Source organism: Humulus lupulus, chromosome 8 (genome assembly GCF_963169125.1).
Source record: "Humulus lupulus chromosome 8, drHumLupu1.1, whole genome shotgun sequence".
Classification (NCBI taxonomy): Eukaryota; Viridiplantae; Streptophyta; class Magnoliopsida; order Rosales; family Cannabaceae; genus Humulus; species Humulus lupulus.
In genome coordinates, this window is record NC_084800.1 from 154,550,740 (window position 1) to 154,563,991 (window position 13,252).

Sequence of the window (13,252 nt, forward strand, 5' to 3'; positions counted from 1 at the left end):
TTTATATTTTTGGTGAAGTTCAATGTTCCGGGGACTAGAACTTGGTTTAGAAACTCATTTGAGATTTATCTTATTGGTATCCAGTATCTTGGTTGTGACTAGGTGTTAAGCTAGAGCTCGGGAAGTGGATCGTGCTCGGGGGCCATCATTTTTCTATTTAAAGCATTTGGAATTTAGGTAAGAAAACCGTAACACCCAAGATTAGGGCATGGCCCCACTGTGTGATTGCAGGGCATGGCCCCGGATTGTATTATGTGCAAATGTTTAACCTTAAATGAATCATGATGTGTGTGAATGATTATTTCGAATGTACTATATGTGTGATTATGATGAAATGAACGGCAAGGGCCGAGTGCGGCGTAGGCCGGGTACGGCCGTGGGGCCGAAAGTAACACACAGCACATGGGATGCTTATATTCAGGGTGGGACCCAAGGGATACATGAGTTATCCTCACGGTGAGAACCGATACCCCAGGCTTCGGTAAGGCTCTGGGGCGGCATGGCCGTGTTTGCTAAGTCTAATGGTTGACCTGTTTATCTGTGGGCTATCTGATATGATTAACTATATATATTTGCATATGTTATGTTCTGCATGAGTTTTCTTGCTGGGCTTCGGCTCACGGGTGCTCTGTGTTGCAGGTAGGGCAAAGACTGAGTCAGCCAACCATGAGTACGGAGAGCGTGAAGCGACGCGTACATGTTTGGCCTGCCCGACTGCTTTGGTTGGGGGTTTATTCGAAAATGGCTGTAATAATCTATGATTTTTAGTACTGATCAACTGTAAACTTATTTCAAGATGTAAATAATTTTCAAACCCTATTTTGGGATCCCAATTGTTTAACACTAGAAGTTTTATTGAGTCAACGCATTTTCAAAGATTACAGCCTTAACTTTTATTAGTCACACTTTTGTTTCAAAACCTCGGTTAGCGAGTTCATTGCACTGTTCTGTCTTAAAACTCACTTAGTAACGACTCTAAGGAAGTAGGGCGTTACAGCAAAATAAAGGTACCCATTTGGATATTATTAGTCAATGGGTTCTCGAATGAGAATGACTCTGGGCAAGGCCATCGGGTCCACAAGGCTTTGAGGTTTGACTTCAATGCCTCAAATAACAAAGTCGAGTATGAAACATTCCTTTCAGGATTGCGAGTAGCCCGAGTGCTTCAGGCTAAGGGACTCAAAATTTTCAGTGACTCACAGCTTATAGTGAATCAAGTGACCGAGAAATAACAGACAAGGGTCTACAAGATGGCCTCTTATTTTGCCAAAGCATGAGAACTAATACCACTGCTCAACTAATATACCGTCACACAGGTTCCTAAAGAACAAAAGTCTAACGCAGATGCCCTCGCGATGCTGGCAACCACTTGGGATGTTGAGATCCTTAACGTGGTTCCCATTAATTTGCTGGCAGTACTGAGCATTCAAGAAATCGAGAAGGTATGTGAAATTCGGTAGGAAGACACATGGATGGGGCCAATTGTGAAATACATAACAACTGTGGAGCTTCCAACCAAAAAAAAAATGCACCGAAAAAGCTGCAATACCAAAGCCCAAACTACATTTTTATGGATGACATGCTGTATAGAAGGCCACATTGTATACCTTTCCTGAGGTGTCTAACAATTTAGGAATCTCAGGTCGTTCTGCAAGAAGTTCACGAAGGATTCTACAGTGATCACGTAGGGGGCAAAGCTTGTCCAAGAAAATCCTAAGGTAGGGTTACTTTTGTCGTCTATGAACAAAGACCCCCTCGAGTACGTTAAACAGTGCGACAAGTGTCAGGGTATTCCAACATACCTAGAGCACCCCCAATAAAAAGAGTCAGATGACTAGTCTATGGCCCTTTGCAGTACTGGTAATGGACTTAATTGGACCATTGCCCACAGGAAAAGGAGGCATACGATACGTTGTGGTAGTCGTCGACTACTTCACCAAGTGGGCGGAGGCCGAACAACTCGCGACCATTACATCTAAGAAAATTCTTGATTTTTTATCAAGAATATCATTTGCCGGTATAGCGTCTCAGGAAAACTAGTGTTTGTTAATAGTTTACAGTTTGACAGCAACATTATCACTAATTTTTGCGAGAAACACAAGATTCACAAAAGCTCCTTGGCTGTAGCATACCTCCAAGCGAACGACCAAATAGAAGTTGTAAAGAAAACAATCAAGATGTCTCTAAAAATGAGGTTGGAGAAAGCAAAGGGAGCTTGGCCTGTAGAAATGCCCTAAGTACTTTTTGCCAATCCAACCACTCCTCGGACTTCAACTGCCCACACACCTTTCTCCATTCTTATGGATACAAAGCCATGCTCCCATTGGAGGCAGCCATTCCTACCCATAAATGCACTACCTATGACCCGATGACCAACCATGAAATACTTTAGGAGTCATTGGACCAAGTCCAAGAATACCGCGAGCTATCACAGCTTTGAGTCACTCCATACCAGCTAAAGGTCACTCGTTATTTTATCTCCAGGGTAAGAGATTGAAAGTTCTTCGTAGGGGACCTCGTACTTAGATGGGTGTTCTTGGTCACCAAGAGTCTAGTAGTGGGAGTTCTGGGCCCCAATAGGTTCGTACCAAGTTAAAGAGGTCATCAGGCTAGGGACGTACAAGTTGGTCAGGATGAATGGAGAATTAATATCGAATGCCTAGAATGTGGAACACCTTTGCCAATATTACTAGTGAAAGTTTAAGCAAACGTTTGTATTGTTTTTTACTTCTTGTGAATTCCTTTTTCTATTTTGTTTATGTAATGAACAATGAGTGGAAACTAATGAAAATCGTGTGGTCCTAAAACACGATATGAGGTCTTTTAGGATATATTGTTGAATTACGCTTCGATAATGGCATCACATGTGAATCGCCTGAACACCCAAAATAAGTGATCATAGACTAAAAATCTCTAATCACTTGGGGAAAATGAGTAATGCTTGCATCACTCGGATACAATAATTCTAGCAGGCAAGACCTAGGAGGAACTTAAATAAAAGGTGCCTGAAAGACGTAACTTAGAATGTTTCGAGAACCTTAGTGTCGATAATAGGTATGGTAGATCAAAAACACGGTCTCGGACCACTGCATGCTTGCGACTACGGTGACCTAGGACCCGAAGTCAAAACGAAAGGAAACAGATCTAATTGTAGCTTTAAATACTTAGATCAAGTCGAATAAGAGGAACCTGAAAGGGGTAACTTAGAGCTGGGAAAAGAATGGTCTAAAGCAAAGAAAAATTAAGTAATGGTACTACAAAACCTAAGAGCATCTCGAGGCCTTAGTTTCAGACCAATAAGTACACAAAAACTTAAAACAAGCATGAAGGTGCAAACCTAGGATTGAAGAGTGTAGCGACATACGTGAAGAATCCTGGAAGTATTAGGTACGTCGAAGGCCCTAATGTTAAAAACAAAATGGAATTCCTAAAAGATGTAGGCATAAGGCTGCCTAATATGTAACGCCCTACTTCCTTAGAGCCACTACTAAGTGAGTTTAAAACGTGCATTTAACTCGCTAATCAAGGTTTTAAGACAAACGTGTAATTAAACCATAAGCAGGGTCATAAACTTTGAAAATAATTCCATTCACTGAAAATCATTAAACGTTTAACATTTGGGATCCCAAAAGACTGTTTAGAAATGTTTACAACACATAAATACAAGCAGAGTCAACTAGACGACAAAATCTAAGTTTAGTACAATCATCTCCCAAAATACCCCTGGCCGTGGCAGCCAGGCAGGCCAAACATGTATGTGCCGCTTCACGCTCTTCGTACTCATGGTTGGTCGACTTTTCCCTTGCCCTTACCTGCACCACAGAGCACCCGTGAGCCGAAGTCCAACAAGAAAACCCTCACAAGTAGATAACATATACATCTCAAACACTTAGCATATAAACAGGCCATTAATAGGCTATACACATACAACCATACCGTCCCAAGTGCTTTACCAGGCCCTGGGTTCGCGGTCCACATCGTAAGGATATCCCAGGTATCCTTTAGATTCTCGCCCCGGCAACTCGCACTCCGTGTGCTAAACATTTCTCCTAGCCCCTTGCTACACTCGGCCTTGCACTCCACATGCCCAACGCCATTCTCGGCCCCATGCCATTCCTGGCCTTGCCGACCTCGGCCTGCGCCATTCCCAGCTCTTGCCGAACATTCACACATATGCATACATAGCATAATAAAACAAATACCAAACATGAATAAACTCAATCAAAGGGCTACACCCTGCAACACAATCATATAGGGCCCTGCCCTACATACAAGCTCTACGGGAACAGTAGTTTTCTTACCTGTGTCCCGAGCTTTCCAAGTACCGATGTTCTGAGCAGAGTCCCCTAATCCGAGCCTCGCCAAAACCCTAGTCACAACGCATTAACAATATTCATCCATCAAGTTCTAATCCATTAAATAACTTCGAGCAATAATTCTAATCTCCAGGACCTTGAATTTTTTCAATCCGGGTGATAAAATCCATCCCGAGCCTTAATCTTTGAATTCCCAAGCCTAAACACACTTTAAAGCTCAAAATTGAACTAAGAGCCGCAGCCCACCCCCAAAACAGAGAGTAACCCCAAATCAGGGTAGGCGCGTCACAGCCCTAGCTAGGGCATGCCGCAGCCTGCCCTTCTTCCAGGCCACCAAAATGCTTCGGAGGCCGTGGCTCAGCAAGAACATTGTCGCGACCCGACCCTTCGAACCCAGAAAATCCTCCATTGATGCCACAAAAACCTAGCCAATTTATCCCAAAATCAACCCAACATTCCAAACCATTAATCACATAATCTCTACCATGTTTTTCAGTAACAAAACCTAACAAATAACTAGCCCAAAACCTCATCAAATCTCAAGAGTGATCCTTCACCCAACACACATGCAAAGCTCTAATATTTCAGCAGAAAACCAGCTGCCAATCAACACAACTCAATCATAATAAAAGCTTACCTTAAGCAAAAGTGAATCCCTAAACCAATTCTCCAAGCTCCAAGCCTTTAGCTCCCAAAATCCCAGCTGAAATCCTTTAATCTTTGCTTAAATTCACCAAGGTTCCCCAAGCTTCCAAAGGATAAACTCCAAGAGAGAGAGAGAGAGAGAGAAGGGAGGGTCGGTTTCTTCTTTTTTTTTTCTAAAGGCTTCTCTTGGTTTTTTTTGTTTTATTTAACGTAGTCTCTAAGGTTACCTCAAGGCTCGGGGTGCATACTCTGATCGTCATCCACCCATTTTGTTCCGGCAGCCTTTTGGTTGAAGCTATTGATGTACTGTTTCAAGGTTTCACCATGTCTTTTCTTTATATTGGCTAGCGCATTAACTTCAAAGTTCAATTTCCTTGAGGCCACAAATTGTGTTCTAAACTCTAAGGACAGTTGGGACAAAGACTGTATGGTTCTAGGCTTATATGTTTTTAAACTGCTCACTTGCTACTCTTCGACAAGCGTTCAATCCTTTTCGACGGATCGGGTTTTCAGGCGGCACATACTATTCTCTCTCATCAATGTTCTCATCATACATGAAATCATTTTTAACAAGAATACTAATGTTCGAATGGTGAGGGAGAACTTGGTAGTTCCTGTAGGCTCCTAGTCCTGGGCGTTCCCGAGGTGACTGAGGATTTCTTGTGGGAGGCATACGAGCTCTTGATCACACATTAACCGACCTTAGGGATCTCTACTTAGGCCTTGGCCATGGTAAAGGGTTTATGGGCTCTTGGGCTGGTTTTTGGATACCCTCTTGAGCCCTTTGTACACCACTTCCTCTTGCAATAGGCACTGGAGGGACCACCGAGGGTACATATTGGCCTTGTGGGATTTCTATAGTCAGGTGATTCATAAGGAGTCCTTGAGCAGCCAACACGAATCACATGACTTTAAGGTTTTCCATCACGGTGGCCATGTTGGTCTGCTGGGTCTCCAACTCTACTTGTTGTGCTGCCATCTAGTTTCAAAGGTTAATTACTTTCGAGTCTTGAGAAGTCCTTGAGCAGCCAACGCGGATCACATGACTTTAAGGTTTTCCATCATGATGGCCATGTTGGTCTGCTGGGTCTCCAACTCTACTTGTTGTGCTGCCACCTAGTTTCAAAGGTTAATTACTTTTGAGTCTTGAGAACGTACAAAGCGAGAAATTTCATACTCTGGGAGGTAATTTCCATCAGCCACAAAATCATCTTTTGGCTCTTAACCATCATATTCATCTCTGGGATAATAATCATCTTCGACTAGTACCTCATTCTTCTCTTCCACTGGAAGATCAGTGACAGGGAGGAGGTAATCTTGCCTCTCACTTCATAGAGGCACATCAGGGTTCACTCAAGATCGATTTCGCGTGTCAACAATGGTCAAGGTTCTTCTCTAGCATTCTACACCTCTCAATGAAAGCACAAAATTGTAGACCCAATTTATTGTCTACTAATGAAATGAGAAGAGAGCTAGTAAAAAGAAATTAATCAAAACACACAGGTTTTGACGTGGTTCGGCCATTAACGAGGCCTAGTCCATGAGTCATAGTCTCTTTAAGGTTTACAGTTGTGGCACAGGGCAGTCAAACTATAGGGTTTTGGATCCTTACAAATTACCCCCTCATGCTCTATCTATAGGTGGGATGGGAGCAGCTGAAAAGGCTCTTAACCTTTAATGAAAAATACACATTTGGTCATCCTCACAATCTATAGGAATTATTCATTACATATTTAGCATCTTGCACATGTCACCGGACTATAGGCCCAATTGTGTGGTTATGTGGCCTAAAAAGGGTGTTGTCCTCGAAATCCTAACGGAAAGGTTCCTTGGAGCACTCCTTCAATCAAGTCTGCGCGGGGTCTGCGCTATATGGTCCACAGATTTTCGAAAATCTCACTAAGTCATTTTTAGGGCTTCTCTGGCTCTCTGAGAAGTCTAAGCGAAAGCATTCTCCTTGGACATGACCTCGGGGACCTCCAAAGGAGTTACACTACAGGGGTTCACGAGGGGTCCCGAGACCCTTCATCGGAACTCTAGTAGCTTGTGCATCGATGTCTCTTCGGTATGGTAGTCTACCCTCGACAACATCTCGAGAGAAAGGTCATACATGTCGCCACGTGTTGCTTATTTCTGACATGGACAGTAGGCCAAAAAAATCTTGGAACAATTTTCAAATTCAAAATATATCAAGTTAATTCTATGATAATATTAATTAAAAATTAATGAATCTATGCATTATAAAACAACAAAAGTGTATTTTCATGTACTAATCACAACACCAACAAACTTATTGCTAGTCCCTAGCAATTCAAGTGTAAACAAGACAAAACATGACAAATTAGCTCATAGAAAAATTTAAAAGTAATCCAAACACACTAAAATAATTAGTAAAAGATCACAAATGCTATCAATATTTTTAATCATAACTCCCAAAATTGTGTATGTGTGCACTAAGCCAATATCCACTTACCATAAACCACAATACATATAACCTTGAGAAATTATTCATGCAAAAGCCTCAACTCTATATCCTCACAGGTAAATATATCAAATTATATTAGTGAAAGGATATTCACTCATGGAGTTGGGAAAACACAAAGACACTTAAATGAATAGGCAATATTTATGACAAACTTATAAACAAACATTGATCAAAAGATATGTAACTTGGCTATTTTTTTGTTGCGTTTATAAGAAGCTAAAAATATGTATTGGGATTTCAAATGGTCAAATTTAGAATTTGCAAGAGTTGGAGCCTGAAAACTAAACTCAAAATAAAGAACATTGTCTTAAAAAATGATGGAAGACTTCATTGCACTAACTCTCTCTCTTTTTTTTTCTTCTTTTTATTAGGCAAGACAAAATATACTTTTTTTTTAACAAGTGTAGTAAAGTCTGTTATGATACACTTTGATTTTAACCAAGCTACACAAATATTGATGATAAATGTTGCTCTTGCTCTCATTTTTTTTTTAAAAACAATACAATAAACAAAAAAAATAATAATAATAAGATTCTAATAATGACCAAAATCATCCATTCACAAAAAACTAACATTTTCCAAACTGTGAATGATGTTTAGAAGCAAGTTAACTAATTCAAATGATCAATGAATATTCCAAAGTTGTTTTCTCAACCTCTCCACTCAATAATAAAATATGTGTGATATTAAGAACAATACACTTAAACATGGAAACTTTTCTTGGCTATATACATTGAACACCATCTTACCGAAATGCGTAGTAATGTACAGAAATATTTAGGAGTTATATTTTAGTAAACAGAAATAGAAAAAATGACTTACACATACCTTTGTAAAGTAATACCTACAAAAATTAGCAAAAATATTTATGACGAAACTAATTCAACACATGCATTGCACACTAGTTTACACAAAAAATACAACTAAAGATTTGTTCAATTTTTTTTTCAGTGCATGAACATGTCACCACCCCCAACATAAAATTAGATAGTGTCTTCACTGTAAAAAATAAATACATAATGTGAAAAAGCTATTGGAAGAGAACATCTGGATGGGGAATGTCATATAAACCTATGTAGGAGACACCTAAACAAACAAACAAACAAAAAAATAGAAACAAAAACACACAAAATACCAAAAGTAAACCACAAAAATAAAATATAAGACTAATAAAAGCTAATATATACACAAAAAAACCAAACCACTCAAGGATTATATACAAGATCTTCAATAAGGATCTCCTCAAACTAGCCCACATTCTCAATGTAATGCTTCAGACGCTCACCATTAACTTCGAATATTCTCCCATCAGTCGAATCCTCAACCTCGACATAACCGTTGTGCAAAATTTGCTTTAACATAAATGGTCTAGTCCACCGCGATCTCAACTTTTATGGGTGGAGATGAAAACAATAATCATAAAGTTGTACTTTTTGATTTAGCTCAAAATTGTTTTCTTAGGATATGTTTGTCATAAGGAGCTTTCATCTTTGCTTAATAGATCCTAGAGTTTTTGTATGCATCATTTCTTAACTCCTTAATTTAAGAAAACTAGAGTTTTCGATTAATACCAGCTACTGCTAAATCAAAATTAAGAGCTTTGATAACCCAATCAGCCTTATTCATGCTCTACATGGAAATGACATGCTTTTCCAAAAAAAATTCAATAAAGAGACATCCGAGAGGGTTTTTAAAGTAGTACGTTATGCCCAAAGTGCATCAAGAAGTCGTGAAGACCAATCTTTGCGGTCAAGATTTACTGCCTTTCCTAAAATTTGGTTCATTTCTCTATTAGCTAACTTAGCTTGCCCATTAGTTTGTGGGTGATAGGCATTTGCTACATTATGAATTACACCATACTTGTGCATTAGAGCTTAAAAAGACCGATTGCAAAAATGTGGGCCTTGATCACTAATAATAGCGTGCGGCGTACCAAACCTTGATAACACATTTTCTTTTAAGAACTTGACAACTGTAGCATTATCATTATTTTGACAAGTTACAACCTCAACCCATTTTAAAACATAATCCACATCCAGAAGAATATAAAGGTAACCAGATGAAGATGTAAATGGTCCCATAAAATCTATCCCTCAATAATCAAATATTTTTATTACAAGAATTGGGTTCAAGGGCATCATATATGATGGCGGGAAATAGAACCTAACTTTTGGCATCGTACACATGAACGATAAAATTCATTAGTATCTTTGAACAAAGTGGGCGAATAAAGACTACACTATAATATTTTCCCAGCAGTCTTCTTCATAGAGTAGTGACCACCATAAGTATCATTGGGACAAAAGTTCAAAAAAATACTTGAATAAGTATGGGTAATCCCAACAGAAATTTCACACCTCGGCAAGAAACTTATGTTGATCATGTGAACTCCAGTTAGGTGGAAGTTCACTTTTTACTATGTAACTAACAAATGTGAATACCAAGGTAACATAGTAATAGCGGAAAGTTTTTCATCTAGGAAATCATCATGAATAGGTAAACCATCAGTAGAATCGCTAAATTCAAGTTGGGATAAAATGAATTGCGACAATATTTTCAACACATTTGTTATCTATGATAGTTATATCAAATTCTTGCAAAAGAAGGATCCACCGTATTTAACATGCCATAACATCCTATTTGGAATGGAGGTACTTAAGGGCAGAATGAATAGTGGAGATTGTAATAGGTGAACTGATCAAATATGCATGAATTTGTCAAAGAGAGAATAAAACAACAAAAAACTCTTTTTCGTATGTAGGATAGTTTATTTGAGCACTATTTAGAGTTCGGTTTGCAAAATAGACAACAAAGGGGTTCCCCTCCCTTCATTGACCTAAAATATCTCCTACAACAAAATTACTAGTGTCACACATTATTTCGAATGGTAAACTCCAATTTGGTGATTAAATAATAGGAGCAAAAGTTAGTGCAGCCACTAATGTTTGAAAAGCATCCTCACACTTGGGTGTCCACTCAGAAACAACATCTTTGGCTAGGAGGTTGAATAATGGACAAGAGATCATGGAAAAAATTTGTATGAACCTCCTATAAAAGCCAACATGTCCTAAGAATGATGCAACGTCTTTGATAGTCTTAGGGGTAGGCAAATTGGAAATGATATCAACCTTTGATTGATTAACCTCAATCCCTTTCTCATAAATAATAGGCCTAAGACTATGCTTGATGATACCATGAAGTGGCTTTTTTCCCAATTTAACACAATTCCTTTCTCAATACTTCTTTCCAAAACAAGTTCTAAATTGATTAGGCATGTGCCAATGGGCTTGCAAATGATAGTTAAATCATCCATGACTTCTTCCATAGGTTTTTCAATCATATCACTAAAAATACTTATCATACATCTCTGGAAAGTGGTTGGAGCATTACATATTTAAAATGGCATTCACCGAAAAGAATAAGTATCAAAAGGACATGTGAAAGTAGTCTTATCTTGATTCTCCAATGAAATCTCAATTTAATAATAGCCTAAATATCCATCAATAAAGCAATGGAAATGATGACTAGCTACACGCTCAAGGATTTGATCAATGAATGGTAGAGGGAAATGATCTTTATAGGTGGCAGCGTTGAACTTTCTATAGTCAATTCACATGTGCCACCACATCATAGTTCTTGTAGGGACAAGAACCCCTTTCTCATTTTCAACTACAGTAACACCCGACTTTTTGGGTACTACCTATGTTGGACAAGCCTATTTACTATCAGGTACTGGATAAGTGATACTAGCATCTAGAAGTTTCAATAATTCATGGTGGGGTTCAGTCTTCTTTGAGGTTCCATTTGGGAAATGAACTCATCTTCCAAATTGATTCAGTGGGAGAAAATCAAGGGGCTTAAACCATTAATATCAACAATTGTCCAACCTATCACAAATTTATGCTTTTGTAGTATCTTAACTAATTGCAACTCTTAAAAATTTTCAAGTTTGGATGAAATAATAATTGGAAAAGTTTCATCATCTCCTACGAAGACATATTTTAAATCCTAAGTTAGTTAGTCTAATTTAACATTGGGAACAACTTTAGTAGAAGGTTTTGCCTTTACTTTCCCACAAGGTAACTCTTCAAAGTTAGGTTGCCAAAACCTTGTTCCTCTGTTCTGTGAGTCCTTATTAAACAATTAGTTCATCAGGAACTTGCATAATAAAAAAGAGAGAGGAGTTCATCAAGATTATCATTATCGCACTCTTTTTTATTTCAATACCAATCTTGTTTATGAACGAATTAGTTCTTCACTCAAACTCCCTTCGATGATGGCTGATTGTTTTTTTTATTCCTGAAGAAAGACTTGATTGGTTTTTCTCCCGAAGACGTTGAAGCTTTCTTCCTCCCGAAGAAAGACTTTGATTAGCTCTTCTCCCGAAGACTGTAGAAGTAATCACAATGGAAAATAATGCATTAAATCCTGAAGACTAAAAGGTATCAAAGATAGTGTAACATGCACTCAATAACAAGACTAAGTAATTCCACTCTTATTCTCACAAAATACAAAATCACTGTTCAAATACAAATTACACTCACAGTCTTTAAAGATTTCAACTTTTCTTTGCTGCAAACGCTTCTATTTGTAACTTCCAGAAATCCACCTTTTGTAGCTCACAAAATTAGAGAAGAGAATATCCCTTAATGTAAAGTATGTCGGAACTATAAGGATCCCTGATTGCTCGACCAGCTAGGTAATTAGATAGATCATCATGTTGCTGGACAGTTTTAAGAATAGAAAACAACCCAGCAAACTTTATTTCGAAAATGACAAAGGATTTTATCTAAATTAAGTAGACAACAATCAGAACAATGAATAATTATGTCAAAGATTGTTTCTCCATAAGGTTGTGAAAAAAGAGACATATTCAAAATCACACAAATAAGAAAATAATTAAAGATATTTTTATACCATAAAAATGTTTAATTAATTTACAACTAATTTTGTTAGACCTGAATAATATTGATTGATATAAAAAATTCCTACAATAAGTTAGTCAACTTTAGGATTTTTCAATCTCGCCCTCTGGTAACTTTGTTGACAAAAATCAATTTTTTATGGAACCCAATCAATCTGTATGAAAGCATGTTTTTTTGATATTAATACTAACCAAAATCCCTCAGCCCAAAACAATTAGTAATCAATAAAAAAAAAGACACGGATGAATTGTGACTTTTAGAAAAAGTTCAGTCTCCCCCTGAGAATAATGTCCAAACTAACATAAATAAAAACATAAAAACATTAACTAGTCCCCCTTTTTGACTAACAAGGGGCCAAATTCTCAAAGCAGAACAATAAACCTTATCCAAAGTCTTAAAACATAATCATAAAATAAAAAATAAACAATGAAAGAAGTAGCATATTATTTATTGGATTTGGCTGGAGTAGCACGAAGACTAATCACATTGCCTTGGATAACTTGCTGTGACTCAATGAGGGCATTGAGCATGTCTATAAAAGTGCTTTGATTGGATGGAATAACCCCAATGGAAGCCTTTAGAGCAGATAATGCTTGTTTCCAAGCTGGTGCATAGTATGAGCTGTAGAGCCATCAGTGGACTTGATGGTCAAATCATGTGGCTTGACATGTTTTGAGGTGATGGGGGCAGAATCATCTTTCACCTTGTTGGTGGTACCATTTGGAGCAACCATCATGATTTCATCATCATATTTCACAGGACCCTGAGAGGAGAAGAGCTTGTAAATATGGTTAGGAAACACAAGAAATTGTGACTCCTTTTGTCCTTTGGTTAGGGACAAAATTTGTTCCATTGTCTCCCCAGGTAGATTGATCGGAAGG